Genomic DNA, 6,571 nt, shown 5'->3' on the forward strand with positions numbered 1-6,571 from the left:
CCGTGACATTCCCAATAGAGACACTGCCCGGAACCAAGTACCCCATATCCCTGGGTGCTACACATATCTTTGCCCCTGGGACACACAGATGAGATATGTTAGCGTCATATTTTATATCCCAATTTTTCCATCACATATATATCAAATAATGCACATGTAGCGCCCCCGAATACATCAGGGTGCTACAGGGAACTGCATCCTTTTCCCAGGGTGCAGGACCTACCTCCCATGGTTCCAAGTTCCCAGAAGTGTCACCTCCATCAGTACCACAAATCCCACTCAACATCTCACATCATGACCTGTCAGACACACCAGTGGGTGGTCTAGCTGGAACAGGGCAACCCACCTAAGGGTCAGGCAGACTGGTGGGAGGGATGGAGGAGAGAGTCAAGAGAGAGCCCTCAAAGAGAGAGGAGCTGGGAGTGTTAGCTCCCGGGGAGCTAGAAAGACCAAGGTTGGGTCGCAGACGATGGTCCAGGACCAAAGGAGTCGGGGACCGTTAACAGTGATATTGGATAAGGGTGTTACGGACATAGTCTTGGAGCACTGTCGGCATCAGAAAGCCCAAAGAACTGACCAGTACCGAGCACGACGGGATACAGGACCCTAGGTCAGGAGCTGATTCAACGTCCTGACAATTAGCCTGCAGAGGAAGGGGACATTCAGAGACCTTCCCAGAGAGCTCAGAGACTAAGGGCATCAGCACACCACGGGGGACAGAGTTTTCCAGAAAAAGCAACCCATTAAAGTCCATAAATAAAGTCCAAGAGCCAGCCCTTAGGAGCAAGACTTCACTTAAAAACTGAAGAACGGGACGTTACAGCTTCAAGCTAGAGGGGCCCTCACGGACACGAAACTGTGCACGGACGGAGGCAGGCTCCGGATTACTATGTGACACCGATGGGACCGGGTACTTGGACGGGCTCCATAAGCGGCACTCAGAGACTTTAATTTACCTACAGTGTGAGTGTCTCCTTTATAAACCTCATCCAGCACCACGACTACCCGCAGTGAGTACCCTGGTACCCTGCACCCTGCTCTCCCAAACAACCACCAACACCCCTGAGCCCGGGGCCTTCCCTACCTGCGGAGGGACTAACATCAGGCTGCTCAACACCACCTGCCCCGGTACTCCTTACATCAGCGGTGGTACTCCCATTACCGCAACCCACAGGTGGCATCACAAACTAATCCCCTGTTAATAATCCCCTTTCACGGATCAAAGTGTCCGCCAACCCGGGTCCGGACCCCCTCGAGCCACGATCCCGGATCCGAGCAGCCCGACCAACACCGGGGCGGCACACACATCTAGCAGGATTTTATTGGTCAATACCCATCTGTTGGGATATCAGCGTTCGCCCAGCAAAGCAAAACAGTGCTCCGCGTTTAGCGCTTTGCCAGGATTCAAGCACTATGCTTCTCATATTTCTCATATTAACGCGGCATCTGAAATCTGGGTTCATGGCTTTTTTACTTAGAAGAACATAGGACGTCGTTCTCTGCACATTTCCCTCCAGTTACTTCCATCCCCCGGTCATAAATACCACAGTCCAGGAGCCGATCAGATAAGGCCGCCATAGCCACACTCATCTCTGTGCCAGCCCTGGTGTGGTTCTCTCTTCTTCTCCTTTTTCTTCTTCCTCCTCCTCTTCTTCTTCCTCCTTTTTCTCCTCTCTCTTCTTCTCCTCTTCCTTTTTGTCATCTTCTCTGTCTTCTTCCTCCTCAGGATTCTCATCTCTCTTCTCCTCTTCCTTCTCGTCACCTTCCTCCACTTCCTCCTCCTCCTTTTTCTCTTCTCTCTTCTCCTTTTTCTTCTTCCTCCTCCTTTTTCTCTTCTCTTTTTTCTTCTTCCTCCTGTTATTCTTCTTCCTCCTTTTTCTCTTCTCTCTTCTCCTTTTTCTTCTTCCTCCTCTTCTTCCTCCTCCTTCTTTTTCTCTTTTCTCTTCTTCTCCTTTTTCTTCATCCTTCTCTTCTTCCTCCTCCTCATTTTTCTCTTCTCTCTTCTCTTCCTCTTCCTTCTGCTTCTCCTCTTCCTTTTCGTCACCTTCACTCTCCTCTTCTTCCTCCTTACGATTCTTATCTCTCTTCTCCTCTTCCTTCTTGTTGCCTTCCTCTTCTTCCTCCTCCTCCTTTTTCTGTTCTCTTTTCTTTTTCTTCTTCCTCTTCTTCCTCCTTCTCTTCTTCTTCCTCCTCCTCCTCCTTTTTCTCTTCTCTTCTTCTCCTTTTTCTTCTTCCTTCTCCTATTCTTCCTCTCCTCCTCCTCCTTTTTCTCTTCTCTTCTTCTTTTTCTTCTTCCTCCTCCTCTTCCTCCTTTTTCCTCTTCTCTTCTTCTTCCTCCGCCTCCTTTTTCTCTTCTCTCTTCTTCTCCTTTTTCTTCTTCCTCCTCTTCTTCTTCCTTCACCTCCTTTTTCTCTTCTCTCTTCTTCTCCTTTTTCTTCTTCCTCCTCTTCTTCCTCCGCCTCCTTTTTCTCTTCTCTCTTCTTCTCCTTTTTCTTCTTCCTCCTCTTTTTCTTCCTTCACCTCCTTTTTCTCTTCTCTCTTCTTCTCCTTTTTCTTCTTCCTCCTGTTCTTCCTTCTCCTCCTTTTTCTCTTCTCTTCTTCTCCTTTTCATTCTTCCTCCTCTTCTTCTCCTCTTTCTTCTTCCTCCTCCTCCTTTTTCTTTTTTCTTCTTCCTCCTCCTCCTTTTTCTCTTCTTTCTTCTTCTCCTTTTTCTTCTTCCTCCTCCTCGTCCTCCTCCTCCTTTTTCTCTTCTCTCTTCTCCTTTTTCTTCTTCCTCCTCTTCTTCCTCCTCCTTCTTTTTCTCTTTTCTCTTCTTCTCCTTTTTCTTCATCCTTCTCTTCTTCCTCCTCCTCATTTTTCTCTTCTCTCTTCTTTTCCTCTTCCTTCTGCTTCTCCTCTTCCTTTTCGTCACCTTCACTCTCCTCTTCTTCCTCCTTACGATTCTCATCTCTCTTCTCCTCTTCCTTCTTATTGCCTTCCTCTTCTTCCTCCTCCTCCTTTTTCTGTTCTCTCTTCTTTTTCTTCTTCCTCTTCTTCCTCCTTCTCTTCTTCTTCCTCCTCCTCCTCCTTTTTCTCTTCTCTTCTTCTCCTTTTTCTTCTTCCTTCTCCTATTCTTCCTCTCCTCCTCCTCCTTTTTCTCTTCTCTTCTTCTTTTTCTTCTTCCTCCTCCTCTTCCTCCTTTTTCCTCTTCTCTTCTTCTTTTCTTCTTCTTCCGCCTCCTTTTTCTCTTCTCTCTTCTTCTCCTTTTTCTTCTTCCTCCTCTTCTTCTTCCTTCACCTCCTTTTTCTCTTCTCTCTTCTTCTCCTTTTTCTTCTTCCTCCTCTTCTTCCTCCGCCTCCTTTTTCTCTTCTCTCTTCTTCTCCTTTTTCTTCTTCCTCCTCTTCTTCTTCCTTCACCTCCTTTTTCTCTTCTCTCTTCTTCTCCTTTTTCTTCTTCCTCCTCTTCTTCCTCCGCCTCCTTTTTCTCTTCTCTCTTCTTCTTCTTTTTCTTCTTCCTCCTCTTCTTCTTCCTTCACCTCCTTTTTCTCTTCTCTCTTCTTCTCCTTTTTCTTCTTCCTCCTCTTCTTCCTCCGCCTCCTTTTTCTCTTCTCTCTTCTTCTCCTTTTTCTTCTTCCTCCTGTTCTTCCTTCTCCTCCTTTTTCTCTTCTCTTCTTCTCCTTTTCATTCTTCCTCCTCTTCTTCTCCTCTTTCTTCTTCCTCCTCCTCCTTTTTCTTTTTTCTTCTTCCTCCTCCTCCTTTTTCTCTTCTCTCTTCTCCTTTTTCTTCTTCCTCCTCTTCTTCCTCCGCCTCCTTTTTCTCTTCTCTCTTCTTCTCCTTTTTCTTCTTCCTCCTCTTCTTCCTTCTCCTCCTTTTTCTCTTCTCTTCTTCTCCTTTTCATTCTTCCTCCTCTTCTTCTCCTCTTTCTTCTTCCTCCTCCTCCTTTTTCTTTTTTCTTCTTCCTCCTCCTCCTTTTTCTCTTCTCTCTTCTTCTCCTTTTTCTTCTTCCTCCTCCTCGTCCTCCTCCTCCTTTTTCTCTTCTCTCTTCTCCTTTTTCTTCTTTCTCCTCTTCTTCCTCCTCCTTCTTTTTCTCTTTTCTCTTCTTCTCCTTTTTCTTCATCCTTCTCTTCTTCCTCCTCCTCATTTTTCTCTTCTCTCTTCTTTTCCTCTTCCTTCTGCTTCTCCTCTTCCTTTTCGTCACCTTCACTCTCCTCTTCTTCCTCCTTACGATTCTCATCTCTCTTCTCCTCTTCCTTCTTATTGCCTTCCTCTTCTTCCTCCTCCTCCTTTTTCTCTTCTCTTCTTCTCCTTTTTCTTCTTCCTTCTCCTATTCTTCCTCTCCTCCTCCTCCTTTTTCTCTTCTCTTCTTCTTTTTCTTCTTCCTCCTCCTCTTCCTCCTTTTTCCTCTTCTCTTCTTCTCCTTTTCATTCTTCCTCCTCTTCTTCTCTTTCTTCTTCCTCCTCCTCCTTTTTCTTTTTTCTTCTTCCTCCTCCTTTTTCTTCTTCCTCCTCCTCCTTTTTCTCTTCTTCCTCCTCCTTTTTCTCTTCTTCCTCCTCCTTTTTCTCTTCTTTCTTCTCCTTTTTCTCTTCTTTTCCTTTTTCTACTTCCTCCTCTTCTTCTTCCTCCGCCTCCTTTTTCTCTTCTTTCTTTTCCTTTTTCTACTTCCTCCTCTTCTTCTTCCTCCGCCTCCTTTTTCTCTTTTCTCTTCTTTTCCTTTTTCATCTTCCTCCTCTTCTTCCTCCACCTCCTTTTTCTCTTCTCTCTTCTCCTTTTTCTTCTTCCTCCGCCTCCTTTTTCTCTTTTCTCTTCTTTTCCTTTTTCTTCTTCCTCCTCTTCTTCCTCCGCCTCCTTTTTCTCTTCTCTCTTCTTCTTCTTTTTCTTCTTCCTCCTCTTCTTCCTCCTCCTCCTTTTTCTCTTCTCTTCTTCTCCTTTTCATTCTTCCTCCTCTTCTTCTCCTCTTTCTTCTTCCTCCTCCTCCTTTTTCTTTTTTCTTCTTCCTCCTCCTTTTTCTTCTTCCTCCTCCTCCTTTTTCTCTTCTTCCTCCTCCTTTTTCTCTTCTTCCTCCTCCTTTTTCTTCGTCCTCCTCCTCCTTTTTTCTCTTCTCTCTTCTCTTTTTTCTTCTTCCTCCTCTTCTTCCTCCGCCTCCTTTTTCTCTTCTCTCTTCTTCTCCATTTTCTTCTTCCTCCTCTTCTTCCTCCGCCTCCTTTTTCTCTTCTCTCTTCTTCCTCCTCTTCTTCCTCCGCCTCCTTTTTCTCTTCTCTCTTCTCCTTTTTCTTCTTCCTCCTCTTCTCCTCTTTCTTCGGCCTCCTCCTCCTTTTTCTCTTCTCTCTTTTCTTTTTTCTTCTTCCTCCTCTTCTTCTTCCTCCGCCTCCTTTTTCTCTTCTCTTCATCTCCTTTTTCTTCCTCCACCTCCTTTATCTCTTCTTCTCCTTTTTCTTCTTCCTCCTCTTCTTCCTCCGCCTCCTCCTTTTTCTCTTCTCTCCTCTCCTTTTTCTTCTTCCTCCTCCTCGTCCTCCTCCTCCTCCTTTTTCTCTTCTCTCTCCTCCTTTTTCTTCTTCCTCCTCTTCTTCCTCCGCCTCCTCCTTTTTTCTCTTCTCTCCTCTCCTTTTTCTTCTTCCTCCTCCTCGTCCTCCTCCTCCTTTTTCTCTTCTCTCTCCTCCTTTTTCTTCTTCCTCCTTTTCTTCCTCCGCCTCCTTTTTCTCTTCTCCTTTTTCTTCTTCCTCTTTTCCCGCTAATGTTTTTGCAGTTTCTCTTATATTGATTAGATTTTATTTTTTTCAGAACCATTTAATTAAAGTGTCGCGGAGCAATCTTCAGAGCCGAGCGCAGAATAGCTCCTAGGGTGGAGTGGAGGCCGGAATGGATGCCGCAGTCTCCTCGGCCTCCTGTATCCGGTAACGTCTTCTCCGCAGAGCATCGCACCCCGGCACACTGGACCATGTATTGTGGCCACAAATAACTGACATTTATGAGATAACGACTGTCTGACAACCTGACAACCCAGATTCCGGCCGGTTGTTATAACGCACCCAGTATCCTCCATCTGAATAAAGATTGTATCTGTCTGACCTGGCGCCTCTGAGGAGTGAATGTGAATATCTGGTGTGCACTACAAGTCCCAGGCTTCATATGCCTCCGTGCCGTCCCTGGTTGTCTACAGTGGAGGGGTCAATGTCAGCATCCCTGGTGGTCTGCAGCAGAGGGAAGGTCAACGTCACCATCCCTGGTGGTCCCTCATGGTCTTCACTGAAGGAGGGGTTAATGTCAGCGTCCCTGGTGGCTCCATAAGGTTATGTGCACCAGTGTATAATCCTCCTGTGGAATCCCTCAACAAATGTTACAAATGCTGAACAGAATGCAGGGCACTGCGGCCGCTGCCCCTGACTGCTGAGCCCCCTGCTATGGGCTCCCACGATAACCTCCCCCTCTGCCTGCTGTGCAATGCCCCCCGCTGCCTCCCTTCCCTGGCCTGGGACCTCCCCCAGGCCTTATAAGCAGTCAGGGGCGCCACAGTCCCCCACCTGGGCTGATGGTCAATGCCCCTTTACTCTGCACTTTGTGTTTTCTTTTGTAGACTTCACAGTGTGTAACGCAGG

The 6,571-nt window shown here is 46.6% G+C and overlaps 1 pseudogene; it reads left to right on the forward strand.

Annotated features, from left to right (window-relative positions):
• LOC142302201 (phospholipid scramblase 3-like) overlaps nucleotides 1–6,042 on the forward strand; it is a 122,827-nt pseudogene extending 116,785 nt beyond the window's left edge.
• Nucleotides 6,043–6,571: the final 529 nt, after the last annotated feature.

This window comes from Anomaloglossus baeobatrachus, chromosome 4 (genome assembly GCF_048569485.1).
Source record: "Anomaloglossus baeobatrachus isolate aAnoBae1 chromosome 4, aAnoBae1.hap1, whole genome shotgun sequence".
Lineage (NCBI taxonomy): Eukaryota > Metazoa > Chordata > Amphibia > Anura > Aromobatidae > Anomaloglossus > Anomaloglossus baeobatrachus.